Source organism: Phoca vitulina, unplaced genomic scaffold (assembly GCF_004348235.1).
Source record: "Phoca vitulina isolate PV1807 unplaced genomic scaffold, GSC_HSeal_1.0 scaffold23, whole genome shotgun sequence".
Taxonomy (NCBI): Eukaryota; Metazoa; Chordata; class Mammalia; order Carnivora; family Phocidae; genus Phoca; species Phoca vitulina.
In genome coordinates this window covers 25,914,882-25,939,213 of record NW_022589726.1, presented here as the reverse complement: position 1 = coordinate 25,939,213, position 24,332 = coordinate 25,914,882, and the positions used below count along the sequence as shown (strand labels likewise).

The window sequence follows — 24,332 nt, the reverse complement described above, 5'->3', positions numbered from 1 at the left end:
TGCTGGATAAAATACAATAGACCTCCTTCACATTAGTAGCTGAGACCATAAGAAAGTAAAGGAAATTCATAGAGGCCAAACAATGAGGAGGGAGTATTGAAAACAGAGTAGTAAGGGGCTCTGTCCTTGGTTTTAGTGGCCTGACAGGTAAATCAGTAACATTTAGCCTTGCATGTTTTAGCATTGGTATTAGACATAAGTAACAGACATATTCTGTATGAAGGTAATGATATATTATGTCCTTTTTAAAAGTAAGGATGCACACCAAACAACTCTCTGGGCATTTGGAAAATTCTGCATGGTCTCAGTTTTCTCACCTGTAAAAACAAAGGAGTTGAGTAGATGAATGCTCATATATTTTGTGATTACGACTTCTTTCATTTTTTTAATTTAGTATTTATTGAATGTTTATGCCCAGTGCGTGGGCGTTTGAAGATGAATAAGATACTGTTCCTGCACTCAAGAAACATACGGTCTAGTGAGGGAAACAAGCAAATAATTCAGGCAGTGTTATATTTAACTAGAAATATACATAGAATGGACTGATTAAAGAACCTTGGAGCAGGAAGAGCAGTTCAGAGACTACTAACTGGAGGCTAGAATTAGCATCAAGTACTGATTCTTCCCATTTGTTGCCGTTACCTTCATCTAGCATGCTAAATTAAAATATACGCTTTCCTTAAAGTCCATAATCTTTATCATTATACTCAGCCTGGCTTGGATTTTAGGTGGGTTTTTACTTGCTGATACACTACAGTGTTGAGGCTTTGCGATTAGCTAAATAGGCTATGTATGCTTGATAACAAATTCTGAGGTGACGCCAGGGTGAGAGTAGGACCACACATTCCCTCTGTGTCACTGTCATTTGATAACAGAGTAAAACAACCGGAATCACACCAGAAGGGGAAGGAGGGCAGCTAGGGGATCTATTTCTTTATGTGTTTTACCAAATGAAAGATATAGCAGGTGTTTATGACACCATAGGAGGACGTGTCCCATTCTCTCACACTGTTTTCTAGCTCTTTGCTCTCTGTAGTTTAGCTCTGTGCTGTTCTACATGGGTTTTTGGGTGCTAATAATGCAGTAGAAAGTTTCTAGATCACAGGGATCATTACAGTTCCCAAGGGTGATTATCTCACTGCAGCAAAAATACCCTCACCCAAATTGTTATATACATTACCCTTTTTAAAATCTCTCTCTATATATTATGAAATCTGTCATGTAGAAAGAAGTATATAAAATATTTGTTAAGTTCAAAGGATGGTTATGAAAGGAACAACCCTCTATCCACCAGTCACCTTAAGCAAAGGGACCTTAGCAATATCTTGAGGCCCTCCCTGGCCATCTCTCTGATTTCCTCCTTCAGCCTCCCTCCAGTTGAAACTCCTATAATGAATTTTGTGTTTATAATCTTTGTTTTTCTTCATATTTTATCACATACCCATGCATCTTAATGAATACATTATTTAGTTTTGCATTTCTGGGACTTAATATAAATAGAACCATACTCACATAATGTATATTTCCGAGACTTGCTTTTTTTTGTTCAACTTTATTTTTCTGAGATGTATCAATGTTGTTTGTGACTAAGGTTTATTCACTTTCACGGCTGTGTTATATTGAAGGAAAATACCACAAATAATCTGTCCTTTCTGTTCTTAGTGGAAATTTTGGTTATTTGCAGTTTTTTGCCATTTCAAACATCGTTGCTAAGACTATTCTTGTACATGTCTCTTTGTCTACATATGTGCAGATAGCAAATATCACTAGGAGTTCAATTGTAGGTTTATAGGTTATATGCATCTTCACTTTGTTAGCTAATGTCAAATTATTCTCCTATATACTGCAGATCAGTTGTTATTTATTCACATTCTTTCCAAAATTTTTAAAATTGTTGCCAGTCTGGTAGGTGTAAGTAATATGGTATCTCATTGTAGTTTTGATTTTAATTTCCTTGATTATAGATCAGGTTGAATATCTTTTCATATACTTATTGATTTTTCATATTCCTCTTCTGTGGAAGGCATATTTATGTCTTTTCTCCCCCCTTGAGTTCTTTTTAGTTTTTATTTATTTTTATTTTTATTTTTTTAAAGATTTTATTTATTTATTTGACAGGGAGAGATAGCGAGAGAAGGAACACAAGCAGGGGGAGAGGGAGGGGGAGAAGCAGGCTTCCTGCCGAACAGGGAGCCCGATGTGGGGCTCGATCCCAGGACCCTGGGATCATGACCTGAGCCGAAGGCAGACGCTTCACGACTGAGCCACCCAGGCGCCCCGAGTTCTTTTTATTTTCTTATTAAATTTTTATGAGTTCTTCAAATGCTTTGGATATTAATCTTTTTTTCTAAGTATATGTGTCATGAATGATTTTTCTAAATTTGTGTCTTCTTAGACCTTTCATTATGAAACATTTCAGACATATAAAGTAGAGAGAATAGCACCTTGATCCCCAGGTACCCGTTGCTTGGCTTACAACAGCATCACTCTCATGAATATATGGTTCCTCTGTTTCTGCTGCACCTCTACTCATCTGCACCACTGCACCAAGCCCCAAGCAAATCCCAGACACCATAGAATTTCACTGTGGCCTGTTTTTCACTTTGTTGGAGGTTTTTTAAATGAACACAAATTCTTAATTTTAACATAATTGAATTTTATCAACTTTTTTCCCCCATGGAATGTGTGTTTATGTTTCTTGTTTAAGAAATCCTTCTATAGGGGCGCCTGGGTGGCTCAGATGGTTAAGCGTCTGCCTTCAGCTCAGGTCATGATCCCAGGGTCCTGGGTTTGAGTCCCACATCGGGCTCCCTGCTCAGCGGGGAGACTGCGTCTCCCTTTCCCTCTGCCTGCTGCTACCCCTGCTTGTGCTCTCTCTCTCCTGTCAAATAAATAAAAAAATCTTAAAAATAAAAAAAAAAAAAAGAAATCCTTCTATAGGGACATGTGGATGGCTCAGTCAGTTAAGCGTCTGCCTTCGGCTCAGGTCATGATCCCAGGGTCCTGGAATTGAGTCCCACATCGGGCTCCTTGCTCAGCAGGGAGCCTGCTTTTCCCTCTGCCTGCCGCTCTCCCTGCTTGTGCTCTCTCTCTCTCTGACAAATAAATAAATAAAATCTTTAAAAAAAAAAAAAAAGAAATCCTTCTGTAAACCGAGATCATGAAGATACTGTTCTTTTTCTTCTAAATCCTTTAAAGCTTTGTTTTTCACATTGAAATTCTTATTCCATTTGAAATTAGTTTTCATGCATGATGTGATTTATAGATCCAATTTTGTCTGTTTTTGTTGCTGTTGTTTTTCAGTAGGGATAACCTTTGTCTAGGTACTAGTAAGACTAGGCTCCATCTTTAGGGGGCCAATCTTTAATACTATATTTGGCATATATCAATTTTCCAAATTTGTGAGAATTTTTTCTGGACTCTGTTCTATCCCTGTGCTAATGCCATATTATCTGAATTACTATAACTTTATAATAAATTAATATTAATAAGGTAGGAGCTCTCAACTTTGCTTTTCTTCAGGAGTCTTGACAATTCTTGGACCTTTGCTCTTTCTTGTAAATTTTAGAATTAGATTATCAAGTTCTATCAAAAATGTTTGAGATTTTGATTGGCACTATAACCCATGTATAGATAAACTTGTGGTTAAATTATGTCTTTCAAATTTTGAGGTTGTAACACATGAATGTGTTATACTTTTCCAATCATTTTGTTTTTTCCTCTCTTTAATCTGGTCTTTAATCAAGTTTCTTCTTCTCAGTGAGGTCTTTCCTGTCCACCCTACTTAAAATTACAACCCAACATTCTCCTGGAACACTTTTATTTTCATCCCATATTACATATTGTTTCTCCTTGATATAATGTAAGTGACAGCATATTTTTATCTCTTTGGTTACTTCCTGGAATAGTGCCTGGCACATAGTAGGTTCTTAGTAAATTAATTTTTATAATTGTTTTCATAAAGATCTTTTACATCCTTTGATAGATTTATTCCCTGGCTCAGTGATATGCTGGTAAATGTTTAACAATAGGCTCTCTGGGGAAGAGGAGTAGGGGAATGATTTATAGAATTTCTTAATTTCCATGATATAAATTCTGCTATGGCCAACTCTAAGCTACAGTGTGAATGCAGAGTTGGAAGGGATGTGGAATGGCACACCATTATATGGTATTCCCACCAAACAGAAATAATAGATGTAAATAAACTCAAGAACATAAATAATTATAAGATGTAATAACATAATTAGGTATTTGTTAGTTCATATAATTTAATTTTTAATGATGGTTATATTTAACAATTGGCTTGCACAATTCCTGAAAATTTAACAATGAACTCTTGCAAGCTGTACTAGCTGGCTCTAGCATACCACTGTCTAAGGTTCTTTATATTTTCTGTGATTGTTCTCAGCATCTTTTCTTGCTTTTTAAAATTAAGTTTTCCAACAATTTCTTGCTGGTTATAGGAATGCAATTAAATTTTATGTAATATCCTTATATCTGGCGAACTGGCTAAAATCTGTTCACAATTTGAATAATTTATATGTACACTCTTCCAGGTTTCTTTGTAGACAAATCCTATCATCTGTAAATAATGACAGTTTTATTTCCTCATTTCCAATCCTTCTATATCTTATATCTTAGTGTTGTGTTATTGCATTGATATGAACCTCCAATATGATATTGAATTTTAGTGGTAATGGAAGGCATTCTTGCCTTACTTCTGATTTTCAATGAATGCTTTAAGATTTTTTTATATATTCTTTGTTGGACAAAAGTGTTCTTTTATTCATAGTTAGATAAGAATTAGTTTCTTTTTTCATGAGGAGGTGTTAAATTTTATGATATGATTATTCTGTATCTACTGAGATGATCATAATATGATATAACAAAAAATGTTCAACTTGTCAGGAAATATTTTGTGACATACCTAATAACATAGTATCAAAATACAGAAAGCAATGATTAACAGAAGAAAAAGGAGAAATGGAAAAATAAGTACACAGAAAAAATAAATGTATGTGAACAAAATAATTAGCTATTTGATCTACTGGAAGAATACAGAGTGCTCTGTTTAATATTGTAAGAACAATACTTTTGGGCACTGGTAGGTGGGGAGGGGCAGAGGGAGAGAAAATCTTAAGCAGGCTCCACACCCAGCATGGAGTCCGACTCTGGGCTCAGTCTCGACACTGAGATCATGCCTCTGAGATCATGACCTGAGCTGAAATCAAGAGTTGGAAGCCTAGCCAACTGAACCATCCAAGCACCTCAGAATACATAGTATCCTTGAGCCACATGGAACATTTACGAAAATTGGCCATTTAATAGGTCAGCTCTAAAGCAAGTCTCAGAAAATTTCACAGAGTCTATATTATGCAGCAATGTTCTCTGACCATAAATACTACCCCTGAGTAATGTCTTCATATTTTCATTTCATTTCACTAATTCTCCTTTCAGGTATGTATAATTTGTCCTTTATCCTAGTCATTTTTTTTTCACATTTAATAACTATAGTTTTCAGTTCCTAAAATTTTATTAGGTTTTTTTTTTGGGGGGGGGATGGAATCTGCCAGGATTTAATTATTTATTTAATAATCTCTTAAAACCTTTTTAAAAATTTTCTTCAAATATTATTAAGCATAGTTATTTAAATCAGATTATATGCTAAATACAACGTTGGCAGTCTTTGATTTTGTTGTTCTGTTATTTCTGTATTTTGGTTGTGTATTTCTTCATGTCATTGTAATATATACATTTGAACTTAGAGTTCATGGAACTTTATTTGCACAATTCTTTGGCATTTGCATTTAAAATTCTTTACTGTAGAGAGAATATGACTTTGCTTCATCTGTAACTGTAGCCTCGAGCAAGCTTGAATTACTTGATATTAATATCTTAGCTTGGGTTTTTTTGACCACACAATTCAGTCCCTAAAACCTTCACTTCCATCTGTATTCAAGATAAATAGGTGTATTTTCTCTCATTTCCTTCTGCAGGATGTGTTTTATTTTCCAATTCATTATTTTGTAGAGGGCACTGCATTTTCAAAATTCTTGCTTTGTTCAGGAGTCTATAGTTTTACTAGCTGATTTTCGCAGTCCATAGGCTTTGTCTCTAGTCCCTTACATGACTGTAGACTATAAAACCCAACATGGTAGGTCTCAGGGAAAAATCCTAAATTGATCTAGGTATGCCATTCATTTTGTATATTACTAGATATCGTTGGCTGATGTTTTGTTTAGAATTTTTGCATTTATGTCTGCAGGTGACACTGACCTCTAGTATTTTTTTTGCATCAATTTCTTGTCGGAATTTAGTATCAAGGTTATGCTGACCTAAAATACATTGAGAAAAGTTCCTCTTTATCTGTTCTCTGGAAGTGTTTATATAAAGTTAGCTTTATTTTTTTCCTTTGAATGTTTGGTAGTATTTCTCAATGAAACTATATGGGCTTGAACTGCTGTTGGGAAATTTTTTTAAATTACAGATTTAATTTCTTTAGTAGTTATAAGACTATTGAATTTTTTCCTTGTGTTAGTTTTGTTGTATTATTCTCAAAATGTATTAATTTTATTATAATTTCAAATTCATTATCATAAATGTTATAATACTCTCCTATAGTTTTAATATGTGCAGATTTTAGAATGATGTCCCTTTTCATTCCTAGCATTATTACTTTTGCTCTCCCTCTTTTATTCTTGATTGTTTTTTCCAAGGGATTGTCAATTCTATGGCCATTCCAAAGACCTAACTTTTGGTACTCTTAGTTTTTCCTTGTTTTCTATTTCTTTGATTTCTACTGTTCATTACTTCTCTCTTGCCACTTTCTTTGCATTTATTTCACTGTTTTATAATTTTTTGAGATGGATATTTAACTCATTAATTTTCAGCTTTTTTCTTTTCTATTATTACATTAAAGATTATATATATTATACATTTCTATAACAGCTTTAGCTGAATCTGACAAATTTTGGTATGTATATCACTTGCAAATCTTTTTTTTTTTTAGCTATTATGGATCAACACTGTTTTTATTGCACAAAATCCAGGGCAAAAATAGAGGCCATAGCTAAATAAACTGTAAATATTTCAGAGCATGTCCAACTCGTAGCAAAGTAGTGTGCTCATTGGCTGAGAAAAGTTTTAGCATGGTAGAGTGACACCAATTGGCCAACAGTGTGAAGTGTATTTGTCATACTAGCTGTCAATGGCTGTGAACATATTAACATTTAGAGCAGAGGAAACATAAACACACACCATTCAGGGTATTTCTTTCAGGAAAAAGAAAACTTTCAGAAACAGATAGCATTATAACAAATCAGTACTTAATAAGAGTGGTGTTTAATGCTGTAATGTTATTCGTAATTTATATTCTGTACAGCTCTTAGCACATTTTGGATATTTGCATGGCCAGTATTAGAAAATATGAATTAGACAATGGGCAATTGCATCTTAGTTTTTTTTATTAAGTTTTTCATTTTAATTCCAGTATAGTTAACATACAGTATTGTATTAGTTTCAGGTGTATAATATGGTGATTCTACAATTCTTTTTTTTTTTCCAACAAGAACATTTTTTACTTGAAGCATACTTCAGAATACATGGTTCTAAAAGATATATATATAAAAATTCCATCTGAGAAAAATAGAATACACATTTTCCTCAAGTAAACACGAGGAATTCCCCTGGTTAAATCACATAAAAAGAGACATAACAAATATTGCAAATTTAAGAAGACTGAAATCAGACCCAGTATATTTTCCAACCACAATGGTACAAAACTAAAGATCAACAATAAAACAAAGCTGAAAAATCTACAATGTAAATATTAAATATTTAATATGTAAACATGAAACAACACACTGCTGCATAAGCAGTGGACCAAATAAGAAACCAAACAACGAATCAAAATATGTCTCAAAACAAAAGAAAAAGGCAGCATAATATTCCAAAACCTTTGAGATGCAGAAAAAGCAGATGTTAGAGTGAAATTTATGCTATAAGTGTTTGTATTAAGAAAAAAAGTTCAAATAAGCAACTTAACATTACACCACAAGAAACTAGAAAAAGGGACGCCTGGGTAGCTCAGTTGGTTAAGCATCTGCCTTCGGCCTGGGTCATGATCCCAGGGTCCTGGGACCGAGTCCCACATTGGGCTCCTTGCTCAGCAGGGAGCCTGCTTCTCCCTCTCTCTCCCTCTGCTTGTGCTCTCTCTGTCAAATAAATAAAATCTTTAAAAAAAAAAAAAGAAACTAGAAAAAGAAGAAACAGCTGAAATTTAGTAGAGGTAGGAAATAACAAAGAAAAATCAGAAATAAATAAAATAGAGAATAAACAATAGCATAACATTAAAAGTAATGACCAGTTTTCCAAAAAAATAAACAGAATTGGCAATGCTTTAACTATATTAACTAAGAAAAAAAAGAGAGAAGACCCAAAACCAAAATGAGAAATGGAAGAGAAAACAATACAACAGTTAACCACAGAAGTACATAGTATGATAAGGATTACTATAAGCAATTATATTCTAACAAATCAGATAACTTAGGGGGGAAAAAACCCAGATAATTCCTAAAAACACTCAAGTTACCAAGATTGAATCAAGAATCTTGCATCCAAAAAATAGGAAATCTTCTTAGACTAGTAATAGGAACAAAAGTTGAAATAGGAATCAAAAATGTCCCAGCACAGAAAAGCCCAATTCATTGGCAAATTCTACCAAACATTTTTAAAAATAATTAGTGACGATTTTTATCAAAATCTTACAAATAATGGAATAGAGGAAACACGTTCAAAATCGTTCTATGAGACCAGTATTACCCTGATACCAAAACAGAATAAAAATGCAATAGCAAAAAAGTCTAGTTTGTCCAATATAAATATTGCTACTCCAACTTTCTTTTGACATCCATTTGTGTGATAAGTGTTTCTCTGCCCCCTCACTTTCAATCTGCGGGTGTCTTCAGGTCTAAAGGGTATCTCTGGTAGGCAGCATATAGATGGGTCTTGTTTTTTTTTCCACTCTGACACCTATTTCCTTATTTATGTCCTTACAGGTGGTAAGTTACGTGTGAGTACCAGTAGACAAATTTATGTGTATTCACGCATAAGATAATGACAATTTTTCATGAATTAAATATGAATATTTTGATGAATATTTTTATATTTTAAATTATTCATCAAAACATTGTGTTCAAAAATTGAATGAAATATAACAAAATATTATTTAGACAGTGGAAAACATAAACTGAAACAAAATTTATTTTAAAGAATTCAAACCATTAAAAAAACGTAGTATCAAATGTTTGATCATTAGTGCCCTTCAAATAAAAGGCTGAGTTAATGGCTTTTCAACTGTGGAAAGAAAGGCCAGAAGAATTAACTTTAGATTTTGCCACCTTGCAAACAACAACTTTCCCAGAGCAAATAATGATTGATGCTCAATGAGTAATAGAGTTTTATTTTATTTGACAAATTTTATAGAAAAGTTAACTATATAGTCAATACTTGATCAACCAGAGGGATGGAGGGACTGATAAGGTAAAAATCAATCAGTAATTCACAGTTCTATCGCAGAATGAAAGGGAGTGAGGTGTGGGATTAGAGGGGAAAGTGGTGGGGTTACTGGAAAGCTAGGAACCCAGCAGAGGGACAAAACTTCTGGGTAGTGGGGATTCCAGACCACAGTCTTTGTTTGCTAGGTGGAACTTTCCGAATGGCAGAGTATCCAGAGCAGGTCAGAACTTTTAGTGTGATTAGCAGCTTTTAGGCACTGAGAGGTTGATATGTACGCACATCTCTCTCCTGGTCATCTCTCTGAGCTCTTTGTATGTGTTTGTGTCTCTCTGAATCTGATTCTGTCTCTCCTTTTAAAGTCTTTTAAAAATCAAATATTGATGAAACAAGTATATTGGAGGCATTGTGCTTGTTAGGTACATGATCTCAAGGAACTTTCAATGCGGTAAGAACCATTCAGAGATCTATTGCTAATATAGTTCTAAAGAGTGATTTTTTAAGCCATTTTTATCTGTCACCGTTTGTTTCACAAAGAATGTCTTATATTCCCTTGAGTTAAGAATTTACATCAGTAAAGACCGAAGATTTAATCTTACTGACAGCCCTGAGGACATTCAAGGGCAATATCACCCATGTCCTAGGAAGTTTAGGACTGAGAGTGATGGCATGTATTAAGGATATTCAGATTGCAACTTCTTCTAAATGAAAATTTATTATTTCATTATTCCTGAGGCTTCATTTATTACGATCCTTGGGATTTGAGATAATTGAAGACAACAATAATAATCCTTTTATGTGTTGTATACTGTGGAGTCATTCATTTTGAAGGATTCCCATGTGTGTCTCAGACTGCATATAAAGTTCAGGGTGGGGAGTTCAGGAATGGCGAAGGAAATGTACATAGACACACAGATGCCCTTGATGTTCTGAGGAGACCTTGCAGTCTCAAAATAAGATAAATCTTGTGGAATGTCAGCGGTATTGCAGACCCTCTCCCCAACTCACAGTAGCTACCGTAATTTGGTGCTGAAGGGAGGATAATGATAATAATGATGATGATGACAATAATAATAGATAACATCCACATCTGTTCTAATGAACAACAGTAACAAAGTCTATGCTATGTATATATGCAAGAATCCTTTCATTTCTCAAGAATAAATGAATCATAAAATATGCTTAAAGCCTGGAGGTATATAATTAAAAATTTTGTAAAACTAGGATCTGGCAGAACTGATGTTGTAAGAGTAAAATTGTACATTGTGTATTCTTTCACTAAATATTTCCCTTCCTGTCAAGTGGTAAATCAGGTCATCATTTAGGGTACCTATTTAGATTTGCTGTGATCAAGCTGTTTGACAGTGGAAATCATAACATCGACAAAGGAGTTGAGGTGCATAAAATGGTAACCTGAATGGGGGTAATGGTGAGACAGGTGGGAACTGTGTGGAGGCATCAGTCTCCAAATGGCCATGTTCCACATGCACCCTACTTATTATTCAAGGTTACTGGAGAAGCCAGTGAACCTGACCATATAGTAGCAACTTTAAAAGGAATCATATGGGGCACCTGGGTGGCTCAGTCGGTTAAGCGACTGCCTTCGGCTCAGGTCATGATCCCAGGGTCCTGGGATCGAGTACCACATCGGGCTCCCTGCTCCGCGGGGAGCCTGCTTCTCCCTCTCCCACTCCCCCTGTTTGTGTTCCCTCTCTCGCTGTGTCTCTCTCTGTCAAATAAATAAATAAAAAATAAAAAAAAAAAATCTTAAAAAAAAAAAAGGAATCATATGTACTTAATCAACATTATACATTTTGGCAATATGTATTTATTTATTTGTCTATTATTATTTTTAGAGAGAGAGTGAGCATGGGGGAGGAAGGGGCAGAGAGAGAGAGAGAGAGAGAATCTTAGAGCAGGCTCCACGCCCAGTGAGGAGCCTGATGTGGGGTTTGATCTCACAACCCTGAGATCATGACCTGAGCCGAAATCAAGAGTTGGATGCCCAACCAACAGAGCCACCCATGCACCCCATGTCAATATGTTTTTAAAAATCTACATTCAGTTGGCAAGTCAACATGGTGCATTCATTAAGGACACCATCTCTGCTGTCCAAAAGATCTGGATTCAGATTACCAGCTATACTCCTAATAGATGTGCAATGTTGTAAGTTACTTCACTTACCTGAGTTTCACTTTTCTTATCAAATACAAAGGTGATAATGATAGTATCTAGAATTCATAGTTATCATGTAGATTAAATGTGTGTGGCACATAATAAAAATAAATATTAACAATGCTGGTAAAGGTCTGGGAAGATACTTACTAATGATTAGTTTTCTTTGAAATACCGTAGGTGTTTTTTGCAACAGTTCTATGGGACTGGTTCACCCCTTCCCACCCTTTTTGGTAAAATAGAGACCATGGCTCATGACATTTCTGGCATCTTTTAGGTGAAAAATAAATTCATTTGATTACTTCTAGTCCTCCCTGAAGCAGCCTCAGTCCAGTGCAGGGCGACAGTCAACCTCCCAATGTGCTGAAAGGCCCCTTTCCTCCTGACTCAGGCTGCTTCAGGCAAGCCTTAGTAAAGAGCCATGGATGGGCTCATGTTTCTCCACCTAGCACTCTGACTTCTTTTCCTAATTCTCTAGGCTGTCTCTGGCTCCTCCAGGGAGGTAGGAGCAGGAAAAGTCCTAATTGACTATAACTGCCATGATCAGCCCCATGGGGTCTCTTCAGGCAGCTGTGGGTGCTTGTGTGAGTTCTTTGGAGTCCCTCATGCAGCATTGCTGGGAATGTCTCCCCTGTAGCTCCCTTGATGTGGGCAAATGAAATCTCTTCTGGCTGGTTACTGTTCCACCATCATTCCTCCGGATGCTTTTCACGTCCCCACCCTGTCCCAAGGGTGCTCTTGGCCAGAGACTAAGACAGTTCCTGTTTGTCTCTCAAACGTGGCGCATGTCTGACCCAGGGGAAGAAGTCACATACCCTTTAGCTCAATACTTTCTCCTACTGTGGCCTGTCCCCAGTGCAGGGACCTCTCTTGGCAAGGCTGTCAGATCAGGTAGGCAGACTGTCCTTCCTCTTTAAATTTCTCAGATGTAGGACACATCCCTGCCCTAGTAAATCAGCTTAGGAGACAATATGAATCTCTCGGATACCACTTTCCCTGTTCCCAAGAACATCATTCTCTGACCCTGTGGAACACCAAGAGTTCTTATAATTTTCAGCCTCTTCTCTCAGTCTCTCCACCCTTATAGATGCAGGTGTCCAGGTCAGGGTTGCAACAGAGGTTTTTTAGAAGGTCTCTGGAGCGGTCTCTGATACCACGTGGGTTTTTTATAATTCAGTTCTGACACTAACTGTCCGAGTTAGCACAGGCTCCACAGGCTAAGGGTCTCTGTTCCCATGACCGTTCTCATTTCAGATGCCAGCTGCAAGCCCTGGCTTCCGGTGCTGCCGTCACTTCTGTCCCACCTGGCTACAAATTCAGGAGTTTTTACAGTCCTTCAGGTTTGAAAATTCAGGAGAATGACAGAAAACTCAGGAAAGTGCTACAATTACAATGACTGTTTTATTAGGATGCAAATAAACAGTCAAACAGATTGTTAGGGTGGCAGAGTCTGGACGAGTCCTGAGCCCAGAGCTGCCATGCCCTCCCCAGGCACGCCACTTACCAGTGCATCAGTACGTTCCCCAACCAGGAAGATCTCCAAGCCTCCTTGTGGAGAGTTACTATCTAAGGTTTTTGTTTTTCCATAGGCATGCTTGAGCAGCTCATTGCCCACGTTATTGAAAGTCATCTCTAGTCCCCTTCCCCTCCCTGGAAGTTGTGGATTGTGGGGCTGAAAATTCTAACCCTCTAATCACATTGGTTTCTCTGGCAACCAGCCTTCCCATCATGAAGCCGTCCAGCTGTACTGCCCAGCCCCCCTCCCGTCCCCAGGACCCAGGAGTACCTTTGCTAGTATAAACTGATATGGTCCAAAGGGACATGTATGAAAAACAGGGACTTGGGAAATCCAAGGGCTCTTGAAGCTCTGTATCAGGAACCCAGGACAAAACCAAAGATATATATTTTTTTATTATACCACCACCTTGGACCTTAGGAGTGTTTGGTACCTATTGTGTAGGGACCCCAGCCAAAAGTGAGACAGGAAGACTCTCATTTCACATCCTGTTACATGGATGTTATTTATTTCAAAGTCAATGTTACTTTATTTATTTATTTTTTAAAGATTTTATTTATTTATTAGAGAGATTGAGAGAGCACAAATGGGGAGTGGCGGGCAGAGGGAGAAGCAGGCTCCCCGCTGAGCAAGGATCATGACCTTAGCCGTAGGCAGCCCCTTAATCGCTTAATCGCTTAATCAGTGGAGCCACCCAGGCGTCCCTCAGTGTTAGTTTAGATAGGACAAATACGGCCTTTAAATTTGGGTGGGATATCTTCTTCTTCTTTTTTTTTTTCTTAACATATATTGCATTATTTGCTTCAGAGGTACAGATCTGTGATTCAACAGTCTTGCACAATTCACAGCACTCACCATAGCACATACCCTCTCCAGTGTCTATCACCCAGCCACCCCATCCCTCCCACCCCCCACCACTCCAGCAACCCTCAGTTTATTTCCTGAGATTAAGAATTCCTCACATCAGTGAGGTCATATGATACATGTCTTTCTCTGATTGACTTATTTTGCTCAGCATAACACCCTCCAGTTCCATCCACGTCATTGCAAATGGCAAGATCTCATTCCTTTTGATGGCTGCATGATATTCCATTGTATATATATACCACATCTTCTTTATCCATTCATCTGTCGATGGACATCTTGGCTCTTTCCACAGTTTGGCTATTGTGGACATTGCTGCTATAAACATCGGGGTGCACGTACCCCTTTGGATCCCTACATTTGTATCTTTGGGGTAAATACCCAGTAGTGCAATTGCTGGATCGTATGGTAGCTCTATTTTCAACTTTTTGAGGAACCTCCATACTGTTTTCCAGAGTGGTTGCAGCAGCTTGCATTCCCACCAACAGTGTAGGAGGGTTCCCCTTTCTCCGCATCCCCGCCAACATCTGTCGTTTCAAAAAAAAAAAAAAAAGAAAAGAAAAAAAATTTGGGTGGGATAACTTTAAATGTTCTTGGAATTTTTTTCACCAAGTTAGGTAATTAGAAGTGAAAGGAAATGATGCAGATCAAAGAACTTGTGGAAAAATTACATCCCTGATAACTAGTGACATATTTTTAATATTTGCTGTAAACAACATGAAAGTCTTGCTTTTGGTTAATTGATTTGAATGGAGGTCCCCTGGATACCAAAGCCTTGATAGTAATGACATATATTGAGAAAGAGATTTTCCTACTTTGAAAGGTTTGTATTTAGAAAGAATATGTGCCTATAAATTTTAATCGAGGATTGGAAAGAAATAATTTATCTGGTAATTTGTAAATTTTCAAAGAGATCTGAGGGAATTAAAATGCTTTGAATTTGAAGAACATCTTGGGGTCATATTGAGACTTCTGGGAAGTCTGTTCTTTTCTATAATCTGAAAATCGATTTTCTTGCAAATCTCCCTGAATATACGAACAATCAGTTCTGAAGTTCAACTGAACTGTGTCAAAGGGTTGGTTATGATAACTGCAAAAGCTGCATGGAGAGGTTATCTTAAAAACCATATGGCATATTTCAAAAAAGTTGTCTAAAAATAAAATTTGAAAACTTTGAAATTCTTTACAAAGTATGTTTTAAATATCAGAAGTACCTTGTTGTCACTTGGAGCATAATTTTCCCTTAGCTTTTAGGATTACAAGTTAGGTTGTGCAATGATTGATACTTTCTTTATAAACAGCAGTAAAGGTTGTTGTTGTAGACTATACCTCTTCCCCCCAAAATGTCCATGCCCCCAAATACCAGCATAGTATGCAGCCTAGCCACAGCCATAAGCTAACTGTAAGATCTTTATCAGAGAGCTCTTTGCTTATATTAGGTGGACAATTAGATGATTTAAATTCAAACTGTTAACATAGGAAACAACCTGGAACAAAGAAAGTGTAAATCTGCCATATAAACTCTATTGAAAAAAGTTATTAGGGAGCTTTTTTATCCTGTAAAAGTTAAGTAGAGATAGGGAAATTTGCATTAGACAAAACTTGCAATAAATAAAAATTTTGTATATCTCTACTGATTGTTTACATTGATAACATTTTCATGAAAATAAATACACACTTTGGTGAAGAATAAATATTTAGTTGTTGGGAACAGCAATCCAGTCTCAGTGATGCTGTTATCCTTTATGATTACCTTCTACCACATGCCTAAAATCATTTTGATTGTAACAAAAATCATATAAATTCACTGTAGAAAATTAAAAAGTATATATATGGGCAGTCAAAAATCAACCTTAGGGGAAAAAATTGTGAATAAATCATGGACTCTGGAACCAGAAGGCTTGAGTTCAAATCCTGGCATGTTCACCTACTAGCTGTGTGACGTCAGGTGGGTTTGCTTCCCTCCCTGTGCCTTGATTTTCCTCATTTTGTAAAGTGATAATAATAATGCCTTTATTATAGGGTTAGTATGAAGATTAAATTAGTATTTTCAAAGTGCTTAGAATAGTGTCTGAAACATATTGTGTGCTCTATAAATGTATTTTATTTTTTAAAGATTTTATTTATTTATTTCAGGGGGGAGAGTGAGCAGGAGGAGGGGCAGAGAGAGAGGGGGGGGGAGAGAGAAAATCTCAAGCAGACTCCTCTCTCAGCATGGAGCCTGATGCAGGGCTTGATCCCGTGACCCTGAGGTCAGGACCTGAGCTGAAATCAAGAGTCGATGCTTAACTGACTGAGCCACTCAGGTACCCCTTTATTTTATTTTATTTTTAAAATATATTTTAAATAAGATATAAACATATCCTCTCTTTTTAAAAGATTTTATTTATTTGAGAGAGAGGGAGAGAGAGCACATGAGCAGGGTGGAGGGGCAGAGGGAGAGGGAGAAGCAGACTCCCCACTGAGCAGGGAGCCCCATGCGGGACTCAATCCCAGGCCCCTGGGATCATGACCTGAGCTGAAGGCAGATGCTTAACCGACTGAGCCACCCAAGTGCCCTAAGCACATCCTCTTGTAAAAATTTGTCCTACTGTACATCTTGTTCCTATTTTTTCATATATGTTATAATCATTTTTTATGTCCATAATATACAATTTTTTTCAAAAGCTTAGGACCATTTATTGTTTTTAATCCAAAAATTGTATAAATTATTACACTTTTAGCTTGTTTCTAGCTTTTTATTTTTTAAAAGAAAGTCATAATATGATTCATATATATATAAACTCGCAGAAGTCATGATTTTAGGATAAGTTGTGAGAAGTGGAATTATAAGATCCATACATGAATATACATTTGTAAACATTTATTTTTATAATATAAGAAATTGCTTTTTCTAGCATCCTACTAATTTTCTTCCCAGGATCAGGGAACGAGGATATTGCCACCTTTTTTCAAACCTCTGTTCTCAAACCACTTATTTATACTATGTTGGGAAATGTGGTCCTAAGAGAAACTTTCTCATCTTTCGAGTTAACATTTCAGCTTATATTTTAATCTCTTTTCTAGAGATTAAGTGTTTTGAGGGCTTCATTACACTTCCTGAACAGAGTTGGAAAAAATTTTGTAATGTTAATAACAGTTAACAGGGGTTAGGATACAGCCTTGAAATGTGTGTGGCAACTTCAGCACATAGCAGGAACTTGAGCTTGACTGTCTCTTTTGTATTTTAACATAAATTATACTTAAAGAACAACTGTGGAAAAGTGGGTGACACACTAGCAAAAATGAATAATATGTTGTCCATTCAACCTGATAACAACAACTAACACTATGTGTCAGGCACTGTGCTAAGTGATATGTTGTATTTATTTTTTAATGCATGTGTGTGTGTGTGTGTGTATCTCACGTATGTATTTTATTATGGGACAAGCTATATTATTACAGACAAAGAAACTGAGGCACAGAGAGGTTTTATAACTTGCTCAGGTTTCCAAATTCCAAGTGGTGGACCCTCGGTTTAAACCCAGGCAGTCTGGCTTCAGACTCTGTGCTCAGCACACTGCCTTTTCAAATTCCTTAATCCAGGAATCAAAGAGAAGGAAGCCACATATTTTGGGTGGGGGGAGAATTTCCTTCAGAAAGTGGAGCTATAAATGGAACCTGTGGCATTGTTTTAAGGATTCTGAAAGAGCTGGCACATTTAGGTCAGGCTTAATGAGCCGAGTGTGAAGTAAGGACGGTTTGGGTTCCACTTAAGGCTGGCACAAGCCGTTCTGCAGAGCAGATGTGAGCAGGCACCTACATGCAGAGTGCAGAAATGGATGCAAAAGCTCCGATCAAAGCCAGTCTCATGCCTATGGGCTATTGCTGACTCTGTGGAAGAAAGCCAAACAGCTCGACCCTACTTTTGCCTAGGACTTTCTGAAGGACATTATTTTAAATAATGGCCGTCTTCCATTTATGTAGCTTAAAGGGTTGTATGTTGCGACTCTTCAATCTAAGATGGTGGCTGTGTTTCGTGAATCCCTGCCCCCATTAGAGAGGCGAGTTGTGTATCTAAATTACCAAGTTGGTTGGGGCGCCTGGGTGGCTTGGTCTGTTAAGCGTCTGTCTTTGGCTTAGGTCATGATCCCAGGGTCCTGGGATCGAGTCCCGCATCAGGCTCCTTGCTCAGTGGGGAGTCGGCTTCTCCCTCTGCCCCCGCCGCCCCCGCCACTCGTTCTCTCTCTCTTGCAAAAATAAATAAAATTAAAAAAAATAAAAATGAATAAATTACCAAGTTGCTTAAGAGTGTTTTCTGAATGAATCATTTGTTCAACAAAAATGTCCTGTTCTTAAGGAATTTCTAGTGGGAGGCAAATAATACACAAACACACAAGACAGACTGAGAATAAGTGCTGTGAGGAGATAATGGGGATGTGATCAAATAACTTTTGTGAACCTCCCCAAAACTGCAAGTATACACCACTTATGTCCCTTAAAGAGAGTAAAAGGATCCCCCCCAAGTTATCATATCCTGGTATATAAAGTCACCAATGTTCTGAGAGAAGATTTGCCATAAAAAGTTAAGCTATGACTAAGTGTTTTGGATAAAAATATAGAAGGTATAGGGCCAGCTAATAGATTAAAAAACTAAGGATTTGTCCAAAAAAATCAACATAAATTATATTGCAGCATATTTTTACTGCAATATAAATTATTGAAGACAGCCTAAAGAGCACAGTTCAAAGTGTGTAGAGATCTAGATTCTGGCCTTAATTCTGCCACTGATGAACCGGGTGGCTGTGGGCGAACCCGTGTACTTCTCTGTTCCTTGATTTACTTATCTAGAAGCAGAAATACAAAGTATATGTCAGGATAAAATCAGATAACAAAGCTTGAATGCAACTGATTTGTTTTGCATTAAATGGTGTCTGTATTTTAAGCAGTGGTGCCTGAATCTGGTCTATCTCCTGCCCATATAAGCTTCGATTCACAATATCAGAATTTCACCAGTTTTTCCAATTTTATTTAACTGAGGTTATTCTATATAAAAATCAATCATTGCTGAAACATTTCTTTTATTCCAATTGGGTTGATAAGAAGCCATTTGAGAGCAGCTGTGTTTCATTATTTATTTTTATTCAATATTTAATTTGGAGAGAACCAACACTATAGAGATGTAGGAAATAGAGATGCTCTTTTCTGAAACAATCATCATACTTGTTATTGACATCAGATACTGGGCAATTTAACTTGCTCAAAATAATACATTTGCCAGGAATCTCAGCACCCTCTATTCAAAAATGAAAGCTCACTTATACAATAAGAGATAGTCAAGTCATTATGACAAAATCTGAAACCTATATTTTCTCTCTGAACATGATCTTCTGTAATCACAATAGAAAGCTATTTCACCAGGTACTACCCAGGAAGGCGTTGGTAGGTGATATTACCTGGATCAGTTTTTCTTTGCCATGAATGCCAATGAAATCATTTTCTCGGGTTTCTGTATTTTTCTGCAGTATCAATTTAAAGATGAACTGAACACTGCTTCTTATTTTTAGGATACTTCTTCCTTAACATAGTCTCAAGCAGTTAACAAATTCATATACTGAAGAAGTAAAAGTTGTCATGGTGATTTAAAAAAAAACCACATAGATACATTCATTCTGAATAGTGTTTCTTTTTTGGCAGGCAAGTGGTTTCTGTAATGTACATATAATTATTGCAGTAAACCAAGCAGTGGATTTGAAGCAAGTGTAATCTGAGCTCTGTAAGCTCATGTGGATTCTGCTGTTAAACCCTGTCTTCCGCTCTTTTGTTCACTGTACTGTCAACATATTTTGTACGTTCTCCCCTGTAAACTTTGCAGATCAGACAAACCAACTGTATGAATCAAAGGAGGAAAGAATACATCTTAGTGTACTCAAAGTAGCTATAATTTAGAACGAAATTAGAATAACAGAGACATTTATAAGAAAATGGATTTATGGCACCCACCTTCTTGTCACTTTATCGAAATCTCTTTAAGAGAAAATGTGTAAATGAATAACTGTGAAATAATTATGTATGTGTATTTATTTATTTAGCAAATTCCCCACTGTTATAAGGAGAGAAGCTCAGTTTTTGAGACGATTTTGCCAACAGTTGTGCTGGCAAATGTATTGCTGTGGTTTAAGAACGTGTGATAACCTCACTGTTTCTTTTTGGGGAGGTCCTTACTTTAAAAAAAAGTGTAGATGGGTTATGGCATCCATTTTGTAAGTAATTTACAAAAGTTTGCACTATTTTACCTCTTGTCACATTGAAGAAATAAGGCATAATTTTCATTTTGTCAGCAAATCACTCGATGACAGGCAAGTGCCTGCATAGTGTATATAGCAACATTCTCTAATGGATTGTGGGTCCCACATGAGAACTTGCAGTGTGCTCATTAAAATTACAGCAACAGAAAAAGCAGAATAAATTGCCACCAAGTATTTGACTATGGCATTTATATGTATTTCTTCTTGACATGCCTATGGGCATGTCACTGTAAATTGTCCATGAGGATCGTAGTGACAGCTTTATGGACTAAAATTAGAGACCTAGCCTCTCACTTGGCTAAATGGTGACAGCCTAAATAAGAAGAACATCGTGAAAATAGCTTATGTGTAGCTGCATAATTCTGTTATGACACATTTTACACATAGACTATCCCAAGTACCTTGGGAACTTGAAACAAAAAATGGGAAAGTGAGTGTCATCAGAAGATTTCCAAATATGATAAATGTGAAGGCTCCTGGCCCTGGGATGATTACACATGCAACACAGCATCTCCCTCTTAGGAATAATGTGAGGATTAGTGAAAACTCCTAGCCCAGACACTAGGGTACGCGAGAGGCTTCATAGATACTGAATTTTTCCTTCTCTTCTAGGATTGCCCCTCTTTTTCCTTTGGCAAACCATGTAAGGAAACCCATGTGAAGTACAAAGGGGTGATATCAACAGTAAGTGCTGCAAACATTCAGAAGGAAAGTTTGCAGCAACTGAAGAACTCAGGGAGAGCTGGAACTTGACCTAGTTTTTGAAGAAACTTGGAACTTAGATGAAGTTGGGGAAAGGCAGAGTATTCTAGGCAAGAGGGCCTGCAAGAAGAGCAAAGGCTGAGCCGCAGGAGTTTACTAAGTGTTTCTGAGCTACGACGGAGGAACAGCTGAGGTTGGAGGCCGATCATAGAGGGCTTCAACATGATGTGCCCAGAAGATTGTGGACTTCGTTTTCCAGGCACTGGGGAAGTTGTTGAATAATTCTGCTTGCTAAAATAATGGCAACATTGATAGAGAAAAGTTTGTCAGAAGAGGATCAGTTTCCAGAGATAAGATGATGATTTATTTTTAGACATAATGGAGATTTTAAGACAAGAGGGAGGCACAGAAGCATGGGAGAAAGTTAGGGCTGTATGTGTCAAAGCTATAGAGTTGTGAGTTTTCTGAGAGAGAGACAGAGCAACATACACAGACACAGAGAGAGAGAGGGAGAGAGAGCAAGACAGAAGAGGAGGAGGGTGACACTGAAGCAGAGAAAGTGCAAGTTTTTAACTAACTTTGACATATGCTCACATTTAGCAGATTGGAAGAGGCAAAACCCATAAAAGATAAAGGAATGGCCACTGAGGAAAAAGGAGAGAATAGCAGAGAAGATTGTCACATGTGCTGGGGGAGGAGGAACTCTTACTCATCTATGAGTTTCCGTCACTGTACGGTGGGTTTAACTTACTTTATTTTCATAACAACCAAATGAAATACTATCACCAATTTCTAGCACAGAGAAGGAGGCTTTGGTTATTAAATTGGGTTGTGCAATTTTCAAGTGGCGCAGTTGGATTTGAAGCAAGGATTATCTGACTTCAAGCTCTGCTTGTCCCCAAGACAAGAGTTCAAAGAGGAAGGTTTAAAATGGCTCCAAGAACACACACACACAGAAAATTAGGCAAACCCATTGGCTTTGGTAATGAAATCTTTGGTGAAGTTCAAGAAAGTCATTTCAGTTAAGAATTGAAAAAATTCATTGCAGGGGATTAAGGAAGAGTTTGTGGTTAGAAATCAGAGGCAGAGGAGATGTATTTGGGCAATCCAACAGAGAAATATGATGGTAGACCTTTGGTGTCTGGGGGCAGAGGAGGTTTTGGGCAATGGTATGGAGGGCATTTTAGAACTTTTCTGAGAAAGTGGTTAAGAGGAAGCTACTGGAGCTTGGCTAGGCTATGTTTTATATTGAAGCAAAAACATTTACTTTGCAAGATAAATGAGGGAGAAGGAGGAAAGGCTGATCTCAGCACTTTCCAGTGGGAGGATTTCCAGGTAAGATATAGTGGCTGAGGTCGAGGAGAGAGACTGAGGAAAAGATGTGTTTAATGCAGATTCTTCTGAGTGAAAACCTATGCTTTGTGTGACATAACACATCCTGTTATCCTCACGCATTTCAGCAAAATTACAGAATCCAAGATGTACTTGGTATGGTTAGTTTTTTTCTTCTTGCAAGGTTTATATCAATGTTGAGGTACTGAAACAGTCACCTCAAAGGAGAAGAGCCCATATTCATGAGCATTTCATTTGTGATGCTTGTTTTATATTGCTTTAAGATTAGAATACTTGAGTTAATAAATTTATGGGGTAGAGAAGGGAAGCAGTAGAGAGCTAGAGAGAGTGAGAGAGATTGAAGGTACAGTGTGAGATTAGATGGACTTGAAAAATAGGTTTTTAGGTCGTGAATAAGAGGTTGTCCCTTTTTTCTCAGAGGACAGGGAGGAAAAGGGAGAAGCTTGGGAAACATAGAGCAATATGTTAAAGTGAAGTGGTGATTGTGCCTAGGAGAATGTGGGGAGAGACACTCAAGATGAGAAGTTCTGCCAAGATGACCCCCATCATATCCTCTGTGTCAGTGGGGAAGAGTGCCATTTGCTGGGATGAGGAAGTTGGGTTGAATGTACGCCTTGAGGAAGGAAAATGTTTTGGCCGATCCAAATAACAAATGATTAAAATAATTGCCAAGCAGCAGAGAAAGATAGTTTTGAATGCCATTGCATTACTTTTACAAACTTTACTATCAGTGTTGCCCTTTGGAGTAGAAGTGAATAAAGTCTAGGGATATATTTAGGTAGGAAGGACTACATGCTATGCCTCAAATTATATCAGGAGTGTTGTTGCCAACTTTGTGTAAAAGAAGTGGTTAGATATATGCAGTTTTCTTTAAAAAGAAAGACCCACTGGGATGCCTGGGTGGCACAGTCGGTTGAGCAACCAACTCGTGGTTTAAGCTCGGGTTATGATCTCGGGGTCCTGAGATCAAACCCCGTGTTGGGCTCCATGCTCAGTGTGGAGCCTGCTTGAGGTTCTCTCCTTCCTCTGCTCTTCCCATTCATGCTCTCTCTCTCTCTCTGAAATAAATAATCTTAAAAAAAAAAAAAAGGAAGGCCCACTAACTAAATTTATATGTCTTAGGACATCTAGTTAAAGTATCTGTATAGGTGTCCATATCATCTTACGACATCTCTGTGTTTTTGCCTCACAGATTCTACCTTTGGTGGAATTATCCAAATGTGAGTAATCCCCATTAATGAGTTCAGTGTTTTGCACATGATGGGCTGTATTTGATGTGTTTCATGGCATTTCTCTACCTTTCATCCCTTGTAAGAGGAACTTCCATGTTTCAGGTTCTCCCACTGCAGGAATAGGTCTGGGAGCCATGGTTTTAACCAGTTGGTCCTAGTCTGCCCTAAACCACAGCTGATTGGATAGAGGAGTCCCCTGACACAGGACAGCTAAGCTGTACTGAGTGACTTAGGATCCACGGCCTGGCAAGAGAAGATGAGCTAAGCCAGTAGGATTCTCCCTTTGGGGAATCTTATTTGATAAATGTGAAGACAAGAAACTGCAAGTGGTTACTCAAATGGAAAGGATGTCTTGAAGTCTACTTGTGGCCATAATGGTGGGATAGTTATGATTCCAGGTCTAGTTTTTTTTTTTTTTTAAAGATTTTATTTATTTATTTGACAGAGAGAGACATAGCGAGAGAGGGAAGACAAACAGGGGGAGTGGGAGAGGGAGAAGCAGGCTTCCCGCGGAGCAGGAAGCCCGACGTGGGGCTCGATCCCAGGATCCTGGGACCACGACCTGAGCCGAAGGCAGACGCTTAATGACTGAGCCACGCAGGCACCCCTCCAGGTCCAGTTTCTAAAAGGACCTGAAGATATAATCCTAAAAATAGAATCTTAACAGTTTGTTCTTTTTTTTTTTTTAAG

The 24,332-nt window shown here is 37.5% G+C and overlaps 1 protein-coding gene across 5 annotated transcripts in view; it reads left to right on the top strand.

The window, feature by feature from the left end:
- Positions 1–24,332, top strand: part of TMEM117 (transmembrane protein 117) — a 453,511-nt gene that overhangs the window by 143,019 nt on the left and 286,160 nt on the right. For 2 of the 5 annotated variants that reach the window (XM_032420502.1, XM_032420501.1), the window contains exon 2: positions 21,661–21,793. The exons of the other annotated variants lie outside the window; for them this stretch is intronic. The gene's annotated coding sequence lies outside the window, so the exon portion shown is untranslated. The remainder of the gene's footprint in view (positions 1–21,660; positions 21,794–24,332) is intronic. 5 annotated transcript variants of the gene reach the window in all.